The following is a 19826-nucleotide window of genomic DNA, read 5'->3' on the forward strand; positions in this document are numbered from 1 at the left end:
TTGGCAGCCATTGTTTTACCGGCTAATATGAGTTATAATTTGACACCATATGACTCAAACAGGAGAATGTTTGATTCCTTTTGGGATGAGAATGGTAATATGTTACCCTGGAACGATAGTGAAGCTCGTTGTATATATTTGTGGGTTAAGGAGAGTCATCAGAAAATGGTAACTCTTTTAAGACAAACTAACAATTTTCAAACCATAGTTGATCAGTACAATAGCCATCAAGAGATTGAAGAATATCCGGATAGATGTAAATTCATTCCCTTTTTAACCGCATATACAGGACTTAAAGACGAGCCCATAGTACGAGAATAATCAACGTCCAAGACATTTTTTTTTTTTTTTTTTTTTTTTTTTTTGGATTGTCAATAGTGGTATATAACAAACCGAACAAATTGGATATTGTAAGTCTGTGCTTTAACAGTTGTCTAAAGTGTTTAAAAAATACAAAAAATGGCTCAAGCTCAGATACGTTTTTCTAACGAGTTGCAGACATATTTGAGAGGTTTTGGTTTTGAAAATGTCTCTTGGTCACCAATAAGAAGGGAAATTACATGCACACTTGGTGACAAATTTGTCATAGTTGTGAAAGAGAGACAGCGACGCATTAAAATAATATTTAAAAAGGGTCACCAAAGTTTTCAATTACCATTTGATATTTTTGAAACTCTCTGCGATATGAAGGAAAGTGTTCAGTTATTGGCTTTATTCTTACACGGACAGTCGAAATGACAACTTCAAAACTATTAGAGTTTGAATATAGTTCTCCAAGCATGCTATTCTTTCAAGACAGACTTAAAACGTTCGACAAGTGGCCACCTCAAATAGAACCAAACAAGTTCCAATTATCTTCAGCAGGATTTTATTATACTGGCAGAAATGACACAGTAGAGTGTTTTTCTTGCGGTTTGCGATTACATCAGTGGCAGAAAGGAGACGAGTCGTTGTTAGAACATAAAACACATTCTCCAAGTTGTTTATTTTTGAACATAATTGGACATCATAAAAACGACATTTCATGGCAGCATAAGGACACCCGATCTTCGTCCTCCAATGACTCATCCCGAGCACCATGGACGTGGACCGAACCTCTGGCGGGTTTTCAATATGGCGATATCCCCGGATGATCTGAAAATTCAAATTTGAATTTTTCCGTTATCATATGTAACTATAAAAGACATACAACACAGCACAAACATTCAGTGTTTCATCGACATTTGGTGTGATCATATCGCAGCAGAAAAACTTAACATGGATTGCAGTGAACTATCTCAAGATATTTATGAAAATGAACATTGTGACTCCAAAACGAATGTTATGGACACTACAGACATTTATACTCCAGTTTCTACAAGTGTCGCGCTAATGAATTCATACTTTGACTTTGTATATGCGAAGGCACTGTGTGAGGTTATGGGTATGGTGACTAGACAACTTTGCTATGGTTGCCAGATGGATCTCCCATCTCAAAAAGATCACGATTGTATCATGGATACAGACCCTGATGATGATGAGTATAAAATAGAACGTTACTTTAGTGACATGCTAAACGCAGTTAATGAAAAAAATATACTACAAAGTTGGGAAGAAATTGTGCGCATTTCAAACATTTCCTCTGAAATGATTGATTTACACAAACATTTGCTAGAGAGCAATGACTATCTGCAGATAATGAAAACCGAGCGGTGGTGTGAAAAAATGAAAAGAATGGTGTTGACAATCAATCGCATTGAAGATCGACTGTTTCGTCCATCACGTTGAGCAAAAGAATATTTACAACACAACAAAATGGACATATTATGCAATGTTGTATGTGTTTTACTGCATTTTTCTTCAAAAAAAGAATTCATGAGAAATTAAGAACTCTGGCATTGTGTGGCGTAAAATGATTTGTTATATTTATTACTTCACGAATTTCCTTTTTTGCATGTTTCAAATAAATATTTAATTCACTTTATGTACATGTATGTCATTGTATGTATATGCTTGTATGATCATATGCTGACTTATTTTATACATGTTTAGTTTCAAATAAATGTATTTATATCTATACATGTTTTCATTTCCTTGCTTTAGTTTAATTAACAACCCATGTGCCCCATAATATAAACTACTAACAACGATGATCATGTTTAATCATGGAAAAAACGCAGAAGGAACATATCCTATCACAATATTATTTCGATTCTAAAAACGCAGGCAGCTTTTTGGGTGCAAAAAAGTTACACAGGATATTAAACCAAAACTATCCAAGAGTATTTACTACTTATTTCATACAGAAATGGCTCAACAATCAAGATTCGTATGCCATTCAACGTCAGGCGAGACATACATATAAAAGACCACGTGTTGAAGTGGCGGGTATGAACGATCAGGGTGATATGGATTTAATGGCAGTTGATAACATTGCTAAATACAATGATGGAGTTAAATACCTACTCATTGTTATAGATATATTTTCACGTTTTCTATCCGTTCGACCCTTAGTTAATAAAAAATCTAACACGGTATTGTTAGCAATCAAGGATATTCTTAGTGTTCATAAGTTTAAAAAGTTAAGAACGGACCGAGGTTCTGAATTTATCAATCGTGAATTAAAAGCGTTTATGCAAAAGAAGAGAGTTTACTTGTTTAATACACAAAGCACCGCTAAAGCAAACTATGCAGAGCGAGTCATTCGTACCCTTCGTGGTATGATATTTAGAATGTTAAGATATCAGCGAAATTATAGATATATAGATCACCTTCAAGATATTGTAAATAGTTACAATAATTCCCCTCATCGGAGTTTGGATGGATTAGCACCAAGTGATGTTACAAAGAAAAACGAGACACAACTTTGGAGTAAAATGTATCTAAAACCTAAAAAATTCCCCAAAACGCCTCCTCGCTTTAAATATAAAATTGGTGATTTGGTTAGATTAAGTTACACGAAACATCCCTTTAGAAGAGCTTATCAACAACAATATACTACAGAAGTTTTTAAAATAAAGAGCAAGATTTTCAAACAAGGTTTTCCATTGTATAAGATCATAGACTTGAATAAAGAACCAATATCAGGTTATGTGAATCAAAATGAAATAATTCCTGTTGATAAAGATGCAGACAGTCTTTGGTATGTTGATAAAGTTTTAAAAAAGAGAAAAGTCAAAGGGAAATTAGAGTATTTTGTTCGATGGGAAGGATTTCCAAAATCATTTGATAGCTGGATTGATGCAGATCAAGTTCAAGAACAATATTTACCCTTAAACCGATCAGAATTCCAAGAGATTGATTTCAGTATAAAAACTGTGGAAAACGAGTATGCTTCATTCGTAAGTTCACCAGTGCATCTCACACTTCATTTTAAGCGATATCCATTTTACCCCAAATATGAATCAATCTAAGTTGTATGTACCGAACCCACAAATGTGGATAGACTATTTCAAAAATAACAAACCTCAAGTTGGGAGGGGATTTGCCATTCCACACAAGTCGAAGATGGGAAGTAATGGTATGACAATCAGCACAGTTTCCCCATCGGAACAGACAGTAAACCAGGCGAAAAGTGAGCTGAAACGAGATGGTTTAAATACTTCAGAAATGTCAACCCTTGTTCATAAATTATCCAAACCTTCAGAAGTAACACATCGTGTAAACAGCGCGAGAAAAAAACAGTTCAGAAACAGGAGTAAACAAACTAAACCGAAAAAAGGACAGAAGTCTACAAGAAAAAATAAACAAACTGAAAATAAACCTGTAAAAAACAATCAAAAATCAAGAAAAGGTGTAAAAGCAAGCAAAAAAGTGGACAATAAATGGAAAATTGATAAGAAAGCGAGAAATAATTCGAAGAAATCTATAACAACGTGGGATATATTTGGTTCATAAAATGTCTTATTTCACAAAAGACGGATTTTCTGAAGGTGTTCCGAATGAATTACTACTATTTGACTTACCTCCTACACAAGTTGCGGTGAATGATGTCCATTATCAAGAGATTCGTCCAATATCCCAAGTGTCGGATGATACTCCCATTGAGTTTCAAATCAGTGGTCAGAATTCGATGGACTATCTCGATCTGAAAGATACACAGTTATGTGTGAAACTAAAAGTAACTAATCCAGATGGATCTAACTTAAAATCGGGTGAGAAGGTGGGACCTGTGAATTTGTTCTTGCAGGCATTATTTTCAATTATAGAAGTGACTCTACAAAACAAGGCGGTTATATCATCTAATTACAATCCATATATAGCCATGTTTAATACTTTACTATGTAATGGAAAAGATGCTTCATTTTCTCAATTGTCTTCTCAACTATTCATAAAAGATGACAATGATCACCCAGAAGACTGTGATCCTAGTGGAGCAAACAATGGATTGTTTTTACGGGCAAAATATATAACAAAATCAAAAACTTTAGAGTTGCAAGGGCCTATATATCACAGTTTATTTACTATTAAACGGTACCTGTTAAACCAAGTGGATGTTAATGTGAAGTTGTATCGTAGTTCTCCAGCATTCTGTCTAAGTTCTGGCGAGACATCCCCAAGCTATAAAGTAAACATTACAGATGCAGGGTTCCCGCTGGCGATCGCCATTGTCGCCATTTGCGACAAAATCGCAAAAGTGGCGACAACTTTTCAAATTTGGCGAATTTATGGCGACAACGATTTTTTTCTAAAATATTTTTTTAAAATGACGTAAGTGGTGACCATGCGGCCTGCATGATAATCGATTCTGTCACTGTCATAAATCAAGCGCATCTGCTGGTGCGACAACAAAAATTAATCCGATAATTAAAGCAAGCAGTCACGGCCCAGTCAACACCTCGCTAATTATTGCAGAATTTTATTGCTTTCACGGATAAACAATGACATCCTTTAACTGTTATGTCTCTTATTAGCAAACAATTTTAATATGTAGCTCAACAGCCTTGTTGCTGCGTAATTATCGTGTTAGTTTTAAATATGCAAATCGTAGAATTTTATGTTGTCGGAAAGTCACTTGATATATGCAAATTTCGTAATGACGTTTACGCGCTAAAAATAGACTTGCTTTCGGTTTTGTCGCAATTTGTAATTGCTATAAATGCAGCATTCTTAGAGTTCAAAAAGTGTCAAAAAGATTAACAGAAATCAAATAAATAGGATTAAACCCCATTTGATAAGGCTTCTAATATGTTGGCTGGAGTAAAGAGTAGGTAGACAAATTTCTATTAGGAAAGTTATGGCCCTAGTTTGACAATGTATATTTTTTTGAGTTTCCATTTATTCTAAAAATATCTCATAATTTCACAAATGTATTCTTTTATTGTATGCAGGCATTAGACTGAAATCAACATATTGATGTTTATGTCACATTTTTTGCAATATTTTTTTTATTAATATACTAGTCCATATACAATGAATTTTGTCAACAGAATAACAATTTGCTATTAATATCTTGTGCTTCATGTACAACAAAATGTTATGATTTGCACGACAATGTGCTAATTAAATGCAATTTAAGGCTCTTAAAATGCTTAAACCCCATGAGCTTCAGGGGGCTTCGCCCCCTTGGCCCCCACAAGGGCGCTGCCCTGGACCCGTAAGGGGGCCTATCGCGGCCCCCTTAACCCCCGCGAAAAAGTGGCGACAACTTTTTAGAACCCAGGGGGAACCCTGCAGATAGTTATCTTTTAGTAAAAAAAGTTAGAGTCAATCCAGCTCTCATTGTTGCTCACTCTGAGATGTTAAAGATCAACACAGCAAAGTATCCATTTGATAGACTTGAATGTCGGTTACAAACCATTGCTGCAGGTAGTACGGTGTTTACGTGGGATAACTTATTTCAAGGACAAAAACCAAATACAATTGTCGTAGCCTTTGTCAGATCAGCAGCAATTTCGGGAGATTATAAATCAAATCCATTTTATTTCCTAAACTGTGACATTAGGAGTATTTGCCTTTATGCTGATGGGGTTCCAGTGTGGGGTAATCCACTAAAAACAAATTTTAATAATTTAAATGGAGAAAGTTTTATGAGAGTATACGCAAATATGTTTCTAACAAATGGAATGTGGAATAAAGATGCTGGACTTGATATAAACAGAGAAGACTTTGCACGCACATCCTGTATTTTTACATTTCAATTAGAGCCAAAGTTTTCTGATGAAGCATTTCTATCTCTAATAAAAACAGGAAATGTGCGATTAGAGGTTCAATTTGGAACGGCTTTATCTACCGCAACAAGCTGTATTGTGTATAATAGTTCTCCTGGATTTTTTCAAATTAACGCTCAGAGAGACATAATAACAGAATGAATACATCACAGCTTCAGTGTTGTATAGACTGTGATCCAATGTTGCAAAAAACAATTTTGGGGGTGTTTGCGGCTGATCAACTACCAAACGACTTGGTATTTCCATGTGGTTTTATTGCCAATACAGACAATCATTTCATGGAAGGAAGACATTGGTGTACATTTTACTTCCCAAATTCAACCACTATCGAATATTTTGACAGTTATGGGAAACCAATTGACTATTTTAACACTTATTTTCTGAAATATGCTTCTTATTTTTCAACTGTTATCACAAATTCGAGACAGCTACAAAGTAATTACAGTGATGTTTGTGGGATGTATTGTTTGTTTTTCTTACTACAACGAACAAATGGTGTATCTTTTTATGACATTGTACATAGTTTTTTCAATGATTATGACTGTAATGATTTACTTGTATATAACTTCGTTAGAAATATGTTTCCATATTGTTTGCAAAATGGTTGTTTCAAAAACCAAACATGTAGATCACTAATAAAGTAGTGTATTTAAATGGTTTTTGTTTGTATTCTATTTATTGTGTTCTCTGTTATCAACAAGTGTAGATCATGTTGGATGCATTAATTAAATTTGAATGCCCTGCCACTTGTATTGTGGCAGGAACAAGTGGAAGTGGAAAGTCAACCTTTCTATTTGAGTTGTTTAAAAATGCAAACTCTATGTTTACCATGATTCCGAAAAAGATTATATATTGTTATTCTACCTATCAATCCTTATTTGATGATATGAAAGAACATGTGGAAAATATTGAATTTTTTGAAGGTTTACCAACTAAAGACGATATGGACATGTGGACTATGGAAACTGACTTCAAAATATTAGTGATTGATGATTTAGCACAAAAAGCTTCACAAAGTGTAGATATTGTCAACTTATTCACCATTTATAGTCATCACCATAATTTTTCAGTCTTTTTCGTAGTGCAAAATTTATTTACAGGAGGAAAATATTTTCGAACTATTAGTCTAAACAGTCATTATTTTGTGTTGTTTAACAATCAGAGAGATAAATTACAAATTCAAGCATTAGCCAAACAAATGTTTCCCGGTGAAACGCATTATTTTATGGATGCCTATAGAAAAGCCACAAACAAGAAATATAGTTACCTTCTGGTGGATGTAAGTCCACATTCTAACCCGTTATATAAACTTCGTACAGACATCTTTCCACATCAAACCCCCATTGTATTTCTACCTGAAAAGGAGAAAAATGGAAGATAAACTACAGAAGGAGAGACATTTTTTAAAATTTATGATCAACACCAATGAAAAACAACAAAAAATGTTGATAAAAAACTTAACAAAATCTCAATTGGCTGCACTTATAGAGGTGATTTACAATGCTATCAGGGGAAATCTTGTCATTCCAGAAAAGGATAAAAAGAACTTGAAACGATATAGACATGTCATACGTAAAGTAATATCCAAAAGACTCTCTCAAAAACGAGGAAAGCCATTCTGTTAAAATATTTCAAACAGTTTTTAGCGTTAATTAAACCCAGTGAATCATGGCTCAAGAATTAGTGTTAATTCCTAAATCAAAGTATGAATACTTACTCTCTAAATGTGATGGAAGTTTACAAAACAGTCAACCTTCTAAAAACAATAACATGGTATTACAACAAAATGGTAAGAATTCACAGAAAAGGTTGACTCAAAATGGCGGGAAGTTACAGAAAAAATCAATTCAAAATGACGGAAATTTACAGAAAAGACTAGTCGTGAAACGTTTAAACAAGTTTTTTGAAAAACCTAAAAAAAAAAATAAGAAAAAAAATGAGAATCTCAAAGAAATAAAGTCAAAACAAAACAAAAGGGGAAAAACAAAGATAATTAACAAATTGAAATGGATTCCCTATAGTATTTGAAATTCAAATGTTTAAAATTCAAATGTTTGGCGAACTTTTTTCCCTCCAAATTCACATTTTGGTGGAATATTTTCCCACCAAAACATTTGACAAACTAGTTCATTTACTATTGAGTTTCCGAGTTAGTAACATTCTTTAAGTTTTTACAGAAGGAAGAAATTGATACTTTTGAACCTGAAAAAATACCAGAGGATGGATCTAAGGGGTATATTCTAGAAGTAGATCTAGAATATCCAAAACATTTACATGACAGTCATAACGACTACCCATTAGCTCCGGAACGTAAATTCACACCCAATGAAAAATTATCTCCTTATGCTCAACATGTGTTGAAACATTTACACAACAGTGAGGAACTTCCACCCAGAGCAAAGGTGGAAAAATTACTCACCACTTTAGAAAACAAACAGAATTATGTACTTCACTATCGCAACCTGCAACTGTATCTCCAACTCGGTCTAAAATTGAAAAAAATACATAAAGTATTAGAGTTCCAACAAGAGGCTTTCATGAAACCCTACGTTGAGTTCAACACCAAAATGCGACAACAAGCCAAGACTGCTTACGAGAAGAACTTCTTCAAACTCATGAACAACTCGGTCTTCGGTAAGGTTGTTGTTGTTTTTTTGTTTTTTGGGGGGGTTCGTGTTAATTTATAACATTGTTATCATTTTTGTATGATCTGCCCGTATGTAATTTATACAATTTATTGTCACTTCCATACCACTAATACTTATCTACAAAAACAACTGTTCAATAATTGTCAGGCGTAGTTTCACTTTTTGGTATTTCATTCATCTTCAATCAAACGCTTACAAGTGCTCATGTACAATTAGGAACCTAAAGTAAAACTGACCAAAACTAACTACCGGCAAGTAAAAAGTGTATTTTTCGGTCCCATTTTCATATCCCTCATCCAAAACACAGGTATCTAAGATAACGACGGATACCATCATAAAAACATATATTGAGCAGTTCAGAGTAAAGATTAACATGATGAAAAGTTACTTACCAAAAATTTTGTTTACTTTCAGGAAAAACCATGGAAAATCTTCGGAAGCATCGGTCCGTAGAACTTGTTCATACAGAAAAACGACTACAGAAGGTGTCATCCAAACCCACTTATAAGATGCACCGGATTTTTTCTGAAGACCTTGTTGGTGTTGAATTAAGTCGCAAAAAAAATTAAATTAAATAAACCAATTTTTGTTGGAATGAGTATCCTTGATTTGTCAAAATATACCATGTACGATTTTTATTATAATCATTTGAAAAATGTGTATGGTAGCAACGTTGAGCTAGAATTAACGGACACAGATTCATTTTTAGTATCATGTACAACACCGGACATTTTCCAAGATATGTTGGCCTATTCACATTTGTTTGACACTTCAGATTTCCCTAAAGATCATTTTTTATATAGTGACTTCAACAAAAAAGTAATGGGAAAAATGAAAAGTGAAACAAATGAGAAATGTATTAGTGAATATTGCGGTTTGCGATCGAAAATGTATGCATTTAAGTGTGATGATATAGACGAGAAAAGAGCAAAAGGGATATCAAAAGCGGTTGTTAAAAAATCATTGACTCTTAATGATTATAAACATGTATTATTTAATAATTCTCAAATGCACTCAACAATGCATTCATTAAGTCATAACCATAAAATTTATCTGGAAACAATCAGCAAAGTAGGATTATCTAGTTTTGATGACAAAAGATTTTTATTAGAAGATGGAATTAAATCATATGCTTATGGACATTATAAGATACAAGAGATATAATTTCTATGTTTTATACCAAATTACATCTAATTTCATGTAATTTCATGTGATGTTATCTACTGCTCTACTGTTAAAATGTAACCTAAAATAAATAAAAAAAATAAATAAAAATGTATGATCTTTGTTAAACAAATTGTTTGAATTAAATTATAATCAACTTTATTTGTATTTGCATTGTATTGTATTTATAAGAAAATAAATATTAAAATCTTGTCTGATATTTTATTTATTGATACAACATACCGGAATGGTATAAAATAGCTCGTCAGACATGTCCTCAACTTATAAATCTCAATTTGGTCTTGTTAAATTTTAAAATATTGTATTAATGGAATGAAATAGTTATACACAAAAATAAATAATAAAAATCATTCACGTTTTCATTACAATAAGATCGAACACATTTTAACATTTCTGTAGGGTTGATTTAATGAAATGTAAACGATACATCATACCTTTAAGGTATGAGGTTATTTGATAAAGAAATTGTGTGAATCCTTTACCGATTTAATAAAAATAGTGAAACTCAAAAGAAGCTAAGAGAGGACAAAACTGTTATATCTTCAAAACCTACTTTTGGTGGTCAAAATAAAAGATTATTTAGTAAGTTGTTTGAAAAACTTTCATGTCATTGTAAGGTTCAACGGAGGTGTTCATAATGATAAACAGAGTCCAGTGAATCGAGCGCTGGCATTTGACAATGGTTTAATAAGTGATTTATTGTGATAGCTCACCACAGTGGAAGAGCTTTAGTCACCCTGAATGATAAACTAGATATATGATAACGACAATCTCGTCTTTTGAGCCATCAGCAGCTCATTTAACTGTCTTCACTTTTAAGTTATTACAATGGGTACGTCGGAGAGTAATTGAGTGGCTATTAGATATGGTGTTGTTGTACGAATTGACACTAAACGGTCAGGTTTTAGTCATTCAATTTCTTGAAATCACTTTCGATCACGCGATGGCTGGGTTCTGATGAACTTTTGTTTGTCAATGACCTGTGATCTTACATATAAAAGAATCCGTTTGATCACATATAAAGATGGTGGAGGTTATGATAAGTCCATCGTCTGATGAGGGAAAACAATACCATTAAATAGATCCTAGGTCGATGACCCTATGTTAGAAACGTTGGATGAGTTGTCCTTTGACATACAATACACTGATGTGGTTAGTGTGACAATGCTATTGTTTATATCCCTTCTATTGAAATGAATACTGTTAATCAATTGAGACCCAGTTAAACAATGACCCTTTGTCTTGGATTTCAAACAATGGTTAAATATGGCCGCTAACGCGGGAAACCGCCACAGATGGCCGCGAGAGTCAATTTCAAACGCACATCCAATTAAAAGACACATGCTAAATTTATAAGTTTAATGATGTATATTAATGTGTGATCAGTTCGTCCTCCACCTCCTTGTCTGTCTGGAGCGTACATCTGACAGGATCCAATTGTCCTATCCACCTAATGTACAGTAGCAATACTGAATTTTATCACCACACTTGCTAAAATGTATAACAATGTTGTTAAATTAGATGAGTTTGACTTGTAATTGCTGAAAGTATAGCTTTCATATCAAATATCTGCTGTATGTTTTAAATTAGAGTATGTCTTGCTATACCTATTTCAGGGACTAGAATTTGTCATTAATGCCATCGCGGATAAAATCATTTGCAAGTGAATAATTGCTTTTTTTTTCTAGAACGGGCATAAGTACAATTTTCAATGTTCGTTGAATGCACAAGACTATAGGTACTCACATTACAATAACATAGTTGTTAAATGTTTTTCTCAAGAAGCAAATATTACATGGAACAATTTGAACACCTGCTGAAGGAAAGTCATTTCCCCCTTTCTCCTCTTTAGCCAATATATCATTCGTCATAAATCTGTCAAAACCAGGGTACAAAATCAAGTACTAGTAATACGAAGGTTATTAAGGTACCTCTTTGTAAATTATTGGATCAACCAATCATGATTACAAGTAAACATTTAATATAAAGTATATAATACTGCAAAAGTTTCATGAAATCAAACCTGTGAAAAAGATGATGTTATAAATCTGTTTAATATCAATATGTACAGGATTGCTTGGTGACAGTTAATTAAACTATATACAATAACAATGATTAATTACAAACTAGTTTAATAACATACAAAACAAAATATCGCATGGGGCTTTCTGATTCTAACCAAAGATTAAAACAACACAGTAATGACTAATATTGATCTCAAAAAGAGATTTTTAAAGAGGAAAATTATCATTATCTTCTCACACAAAGGAGTGTGTAATAAATCGAGCGTTGGACAACGGTTTAATTAGTGACCTTCTGTGATAGATCACCTCATTGTACTAGATTTAGTTAGCCTGGATGATAAACTAAATGTATGATAACGATAATAGTGACAGTCCCGTCTTTTGGACTTTCAACACATCATTTAACCGACTTTTCACTTTAATGGTATTACAATGCGTCAATGACATGTGCTTTTTCACCTTAAATAATCAGAAGTTTGATCACTTAAAAAGATAGAGGGGGTTATAATTAGTACATCGTGTGATAAGGGGACAACAATTAAAGGCAATACTATTAAACAAATGATGCGTTAATCATTGTTAGAAACTTTGGAGCGTTGTCCTTTGGCATACATAACCCTGATCTGATAAAGACGATAGTGCTATCTTCGTGTCGTACCATAAACTACATTGAAATGAATACTCTCAATCAAACAATGCACCCGTCAACATTCCGCGGACCTGCCTGTGATGGGACCCGCCAGATTCGTCAAAGATGACCGCGAGTTACCTTCTTTTACCCTATAACCTAGTGATAACTATGGGTTTTTTCCTTTGTAAAAATGGAAAACATTATTATTTTTTTGAACAGAGACATTATAAATCTTTGTGGTAATGAAAAAACTGTATCTGCTGATGAACAAGGACAACAAACGTCTTTTCAAAGTTTTAAAATGAACATTTTGAAACCTTTGTCTTAAACTTTCTTCCAAAACATTCGTGTATGAATCGTTATTCTTTGAAACAAAGAAATCATATAAAATCATTAAAGGGAAAAAAAAAACGTTGTAATTTTCCTAACTAGTGAGATCAAATTTTGTTTATTACTTGTAAAAGGGATTGAAAAAAAAACTTTTGAAAAATTTGATGATTGTAGAAAACAATAGTTATTATCATAACCTCTCAACTGTTAGGTCAGCTCAATATAACCTTTATCAATATTTTATGTAAAATGATCATGAGCCCCTTTTAAAAGGTATCAAGTACAATCATTATAACAATCGTGACCATTTCTATGATAAATGTTATTGTTAACATGTTAAGATTGTTCTCCCTATCGCTCCTTTTGGGAGTTGAATTGATATATAAAAATATTGTATTGATGGTGATAACGGAACTCATCTTGGCTAATGTTATGTTAACGGAAAAATGAGTATGGTTTTGCAAGGTGAAAAGTTCATATCACCGTTCATTAAATTTGAATGTCTTTCACTGTTAACAATGACCCTTTGTCTTGGATTTTAAACAATGGTTAAACATAACCGCTAAAAGCGGGAAATCGCCAAATATGACCGCTAACGCGCGAAATCGCTAAATATGGCCGCGAAAGTCAATTTCAAACTTGCGCATGCGTAAACAATGGAACCACCGACAGAACCACCGCACCACCAAACAAAATGGCCGCGAAAGTCAATTTCAAACTTGCGCATGCGCAAACAATGAAACCACCGACAAAACCACCAAACCACCAAACAAAATGGCCGCGAAATACCAATTATTATACTACTCAAATATTTAAATTAAAGACGATCATAATGTTTTAACACCCTAGACAATTTAACCTTCAGTATCTACATCTTGTTTTTATTTACAAACATGGGAAATTTAACACTGATTTTCATAGACCGAAATAAAAGTAAAAACTTTATCTATATTACAGACTGTTGTTTAATTTAAATTATTTCTTAATTTTTGAATTTGTTTAACAAAATTGTCTCCACGATGCAGCTTTAACGGAATGTAGTTTAGTTTAGTTTCAGTTTACTTTTAATATTAGCAAATACGTGCCTTTGGCCCAAATTAACATCAACTTTCACAGAAATGTCCATTTTCTGTAATTGTTACCCTTTTTGCCTTGGATTTCAAAACATGTAATTTTCGTTGACATAATTTAGTATTTGGCGACAGCCCTCATTTTTGCAGTTTAAAATATATTTTTTTTCGTTTCTAAGATGATACAATTAAAGCACACTTCAGGCAATATGCCTTAACTTCTAAAATAAATTGATCAATTGACAAACCTGGATAACTACGAAATGTCCAATACTCATTCAATATGGCATCAATAAAAATACTTATATTACTGTTTAAAAGCTTAACAAGTTTTGTTATGTTTAGTAACATCAAATTAACGGCTTACATTCGTTATTGGTATACTTAGGATCAGAAGCAGAGCAGCAACAAGGGCAAACCCGTAGTGGATAATTCTATTACCCATCATAACATTCAAGAAAAGCATAGCCTTTTCAATATTTATTTCATTTTCATTTTCTTTATCTTATGTTTGGATAATAATGGGCAAGGCTCGGACTTAATGTCGGTAAAATATCAACGGTTATGTCATGGTATATGTATGATCAGATCCGACTAATCTATTTAAATAGCACAAAATGTCCATAAAATGTTATTTGAGAGTTGCCAATCGCCAAGCAATAGAATATGCTGAGAAAGCGGTATACTACTCCCTCTGAATACTTAGCTGCTAGGTATGATTGATATTGTAATCGTCAGAGCCTTACCAGTAAAAAACAACAACAACACAAAGCAACATCAAAATAATGAAATGGTAAAATAGCAAAGAAACACAATAGATTTGCAGCACATCTGGTATTGAAATCATCAGCTGGACCTCGGCGTGAGGTAGGAAGCCAAATGGTTTGTGAGATGTGCAGAACGATTGGATTGTAACCTCGAGTCAATCTCCGGATTTACTGAAAATATAATATATAGGAAGCAAGCAGAATTCATGAATCGAAACAATTATCATTCATTAAGTAAATGCCTGTATGTAGACGAATTTGGGGTTTTGGGTGGGTGGGAAAAATAAACCAGAATATAATAGAACTGCAAAAGGCTGACCTTTCTCTTACGATGGTCGGAGCAAAAGAGGCCTGAATAACCACGTGCTTTGAAGAGGGGGCGCACCGCGGCCAATCAGATCAGTATAATAAGTTACGTCATGCAATAGCTCGCGATATGGTTATAGAGCACTATTAATTAAATGCATTACAAAGATACAAATAACGAAAGCTATCCTTAAAGGGATAACTTATTATTATTAATTATTGGTATACTTAAGATCAGAAGCAGAGCAGCAACAATCGCAAGCCCGTAGTGGATATTCTATTATATTTATTAATCATAATAACCCTTAGAAACTCATATTTAAATGTATATAATAAGTTGTATTGTTTGCGATGGCTACCAGACAAATCGGCCCCTTACCAAATCGGCCCCTAGCTCAAACGGTTACCTTTTCGGCCCCTTACCAAATCGTCCCCATCCCGTAGACGTTTCGGCCCCTGATTACCGAGACGTTTCGGCCCTTATTTTTATTTTATTTTTTATATCTAAATACATTGTTTAAGTAAAAAACATGTAATTTCATTTTATTTTTTTAATAGACAAAGCTATATACATGCATACAAAGGTATAGATAAAAATAGATTTAAAGAAAATATCTGTACACTTGAAAACATATTTTTATTTTATTTCTAGATATAAGTAAAAAAACATGTAATTTCATTTTTTTTTATTTTAAGAGACAAAGCTATATACATGCATACAAAGATATAGATAAAAATAGATTTAAAGAAAATATCTGTACACTTGAAAACATGTAAAGATTTATTCACGAGATATTTTTATAAGACGAAATAGAGTTGAAGAAGAAATGTTTAAACTTCATTTTTTTTAAATAATCTTTAAATATTTTACATAACTATGTTGCTAATATTATGTATAATGACATGTCCATTGTCTAACATCAGTCTTGACCAAACACCTATCGCCCGCCGTAGATGGCACCAACATTTTTCAGGAACTCCTCGCAGGTGACCTTATGCGAATCGTATGAGTCCCACTCATCCATGATCCTGGCGTTGATGTTCCTGTAACGCTCTCGATACAAGTTATAAATTTTATGAAATTCAGTTATTTATATTCAAATCAGGTATATATAAGGATGAAAAAAAAACTATTATTAATCTTATATTGAATACGTATGCAAAACCATACTGGCTTAAACGGTGATTTTAGACAGACGGTCTTATGGCGAATTGTCACATTCCACAGAGGTATCAGGCATTGAAATTGTGACACTTTGTGTTTACAAGCTTATAAATACGTCTACAAGGTTTGTTCCGACTTTCCCAACCGCTAATTCTCACACTTAGATTAATACCAAATATCTCTTCGCACCTCAAACAGAATATTATTTCACTTTTTATTACGTATATATTGTTTTACTCTTGTTAAAATGCATTTGAACTATCAAGTTGTATCTTGTTTGCAATTCATATCTATAAAACAAACATTATTTCCTAATTATGTTTAGATAAAACACTAATTGTCAAAAATAATAATTAATAATTATTCTGGAGCAATAGTATACCACATAGATAACAAATTAATGGTTGAAATGTAAAGGCATTTTTAAAAAACGCAACACGTTTAAAACAAATGGTACCCACTTTTAGAAACGATTTAATATGTATACTTACGTGGTTATATTACTCAAATCTTCTTCAATCAACTCTAAATAACATTAACAAATTAAAGACAATTATTCATTCACACGTCTTTGAATGTCTTTTTCACACCCACAACACTAACAGTTTGCCTTGCAAAAAAGAACGCATGGTTCAAAGACAAATTTTCTTTGAAGTCTTTAATGATCAATTAATAATTAACAGTTATAACAAATAAAATTTCTTAGATTTTCTAACATTTTATATTAAAAATCAGGGTTAATAGTTATTTAGATTTTAATCATATTTTTATATCAGTCATATCAATGTTTTTCATGCATATCTGTCTATTTTTAAATTTAAAGATTTTATTTACAACTTATTTACAGATCTCATTGACATTTATAAGACGACCTACAATGTTTTTCTTTATACTCAAGATAAAAAATAAAATAAAATTAAGGGGCCGAAATGTCTCTATTGAAAATCACTAAGGGGCCGAAACGTCTCGAGTCATTTTAATTAAGGGGACGAAATGGCAGGGCCGAAACGTCTTAGGGGTCGATTTGGTAGTAGGCCGATTTGGTAAGGGGCCGATTTGTCTTGCTCCCTTTGCGATTACGACTTGAATTATGGTAAGTCTATCTATCTCTGTTTAATGTCAACTCCTCTTCCGAGTGTTACTGACATGAACGGTGCGCGCCGGCTTGTTAGTGAAAAAATAAAACACTGATGAGGCAAATCACATCAGAAAAGTGAGAACTAGGGTATAAAGAGAACACAATTTAGGTAACATGATAAAAAGTGATTGGTGAACTGGTAAAAGGATATAAAACACTGCTCGCTTATCTAATGCTTAATGGTTGCCACAGCCACCTTGAATGTGTTAGGGGTGGGGATAGTGACAATATGATTTGGCAAATTGTTCCAAAGTACAACCGAGTGAGGGTAGAATGAAAATTTGTGATAGTCAGTTTTTACTTGAATTTGTCTGAAACATAGTGGGTGCATTAGTCTGGTAAATCTTATCGGGAATCTAGTCTACGTTGTTCAAGTGAGCGCCAACCAAGACTTTCCTGCATGTTTGTAACACTGGAGAGAGGAGAGAAGTCATGTTTAACCCAACGGATAGCCCGACGTTGAACCATTTCAATTTTATTGGTGTTTGATTTTGTGTGTGGGTGCCAAATTGTGCTTGCATATTCTAACTGTGGACGGACAAGGGTTTTGTAAGCTAAAGTCCTGACACTTTCTGGTTTTGTTTTTATATTTCTTTTAATGAAGTTGAGAGTATTATTTCCATTGGTGGTAATTCTCGAGATATGAGTGTTCCAGGTGAGGTCTGCTGATATGTCAACACCAAGATATTTAGCACTTCTGACTAGCTCTAAGATCTGGCCATGGAGAATGTATCGATTTCTGATGATATGCTTATTCTTTGTTATGTGCAAAACTTGACACATGGAGGGATTAAACTCCATATCCCAATCATTTTCCCATAATTCCAGTTGATTGAGATCATTTTGAAGGATAGCCCAGTCAGAGGGAGAATTGATGGTAAGGTAAACAGCAGTATCATCTGCAAAAAGTCGAACTTGTGATTTGATACTAGAAGGGAGGTTATTTATGTAAATCAAGAAAAACAAGGGACCCAGTACAGAGCCCTGAGGTACACCAGATGTTACGGGTACTTCTTCAGAATGATCGCCATCCAAGACTACTGTCTGACTTCTGAAGGAGAAATGCCTCAGACCACTTGAGAACCTGTGGACAAACACCATAATCCTGTAGTTTGAATAGAAGTTTGAGATGATTTACCTTATCAAAAGCTTTGCTGAAGTCCAAAAGAATTAAGTCAGTTTGATTACCTGATGAAGTGATTCTTTCAAGATCGTCGGTCAGCTCAATAAGTTGAGTTTCGCATGAGCGCTTTTCTCGAAAGCCATGTTGTAGGTCATAGAGAATATATTTTGTTCGGTCAGATGTGCAGAGAGATTTGAGGCAATAATGTGTTCTAATGATTTACATAAAATACATGTACGTGAGATAGGTCGATAGTTTGCTGGGTTGCTGGAATCACCCTTTTTAAATAGTGGGCATACAAAAGCCTTCGTCCAGGCAACAGGGATTGAGTTTGTGGTTAGTGACTTTTGAAAGAGGACTGTTATAATATCAGTAGAACTTGCTTGGTTTTTCAACCGATTGCTCATTATTAGCTATATCAAGGATGTTTTCAATGTAGGTTAAATGAGACGTTTTTATTTTACTTTTGATGGTTGCCTTTAATGATTTGAATTTGTCACTAATGTTTGAATCAGTGCGATTCTTTTTCAATTTTGTATAGAGTTTATCTCTTTTATGAATAAGTCTCTTAATTTCTTTTGTAAAGTGTAGAGAGACATTTCCGTGGTAAGTCAACAATATGTTTCTGTAATACTAGTTACTTGATGATGCATTTTATTCTAGCCAGCACGAAATTCAAACATTACAATTTGAGAAAGGATTTCCGGTTAATATTCACGATTGAAGGAGTGCGCGCATTGAGTCATGCAGTTGAGTCTTAAGACATTCATAAAAGGCATAATCATTTTAAATGTTCATATACTACTATAATTATAGTGTAGTGTGTCCATAAATATTCGGTGAAGGCTTTTGTAATTGGACATTATTTACTATATTTGGGACAGAAGAAAAACCTTTTAAACCATAGTTCGACTTATGCTTTCGATTTGAATTTCAGAAATTGTCATTTATAATGGCATAAACATGTAAGTTGAAAAATAATTTCTTATCATATTTTGTATATTTATAATGCTAGAGATACTTAGAAATTCATGGCTATTATACATGCATGTATTAAAAGTTATATTTGTGTGAGGATATGTCTTAAATTATGGTCAGTGAAGGCAGAGAAATCCGTGATAAGTTATCATTAATTATTAACGTACGTTTAAATGCATAATAATAACTAAAAGGTGTATGTTAATGAACAGGAAATTGATACTTCCTCAAAATTAAAATGCAATATAGTTAGATGTGAGAAAAGTACGGGACTCGATATGCAGTGGGATCTTGTTTTTGTTATTTTAAGAA

At 33.3% G+C, this 19826-nt stretch overlaps 1 protein-coding gene and 1 long non-coding RNA gene across 11 annotated transcripts in view; one reads left to right on the forward strand and one right to left on the reverse strand.

Moving 5' to 3' along the window:
- The window catches only part of LOC128230620 (uncharacterized), a 67074-nt gene that overhangs the window by 32184 nt on the left and 15064 nt on the right, over positions 1-19826 (forward strand). Inside the window, exon 1 of one of the 3 annotated variants that reach the window (XM_052943055.1) lies at positions 19391-19501. The exons of 1 other annotated variant lie outside the window; for it this stretch is intronic. The gene's annotated coding sequence lies outside the window, so the exon portion shown is untranslated. Of the gene's footprint in view, positions 1-19390; positions 19502-19826 lie in introns of those variants that run through there. One more of the 3 variants, XM_052943057.1, reaches the window with a different exon arrangement.
- Positions 967-8993, reverse strand: LOC128230621 (uncharacterized). Of its 8 annotated transcripts, none has more exons than XR_008260281.1 (8): positions 8902-8916; positions 8569-8635; positions 7867-7905; positions 7417-7504; positions 4457-4539; positions 3945-4066; positions 3446-3558; positions 967-1134 (listed from the first exon to the last, which is right to left on the reverse strand). It is a non-coding gene; the product is annotated as an uncharacterized LOC128230621 (long non-coding RNA). The 8 variants fall into 8 exon arrangements; XR_008260282.1 differs by lacking the exon at positions 8902-8916 and adding an exon at positions 8744-8758; XR_008260278.1 differs by having other exon boundaries at positions 7867-8635; positions 8902-8993.

Source organism: Mya arenaria, chromosome 4 (assembly GCF_026914265.1).
Source record: "Mya arenaria isolate MELC-2E11 chromosome 4, ASM2691426v1".
Lineage (NCBI taxonomy): Eukaryota > Metazoa > Mollusca > Bivalvia > Myida > Myidae > Mya > Mya arenaria.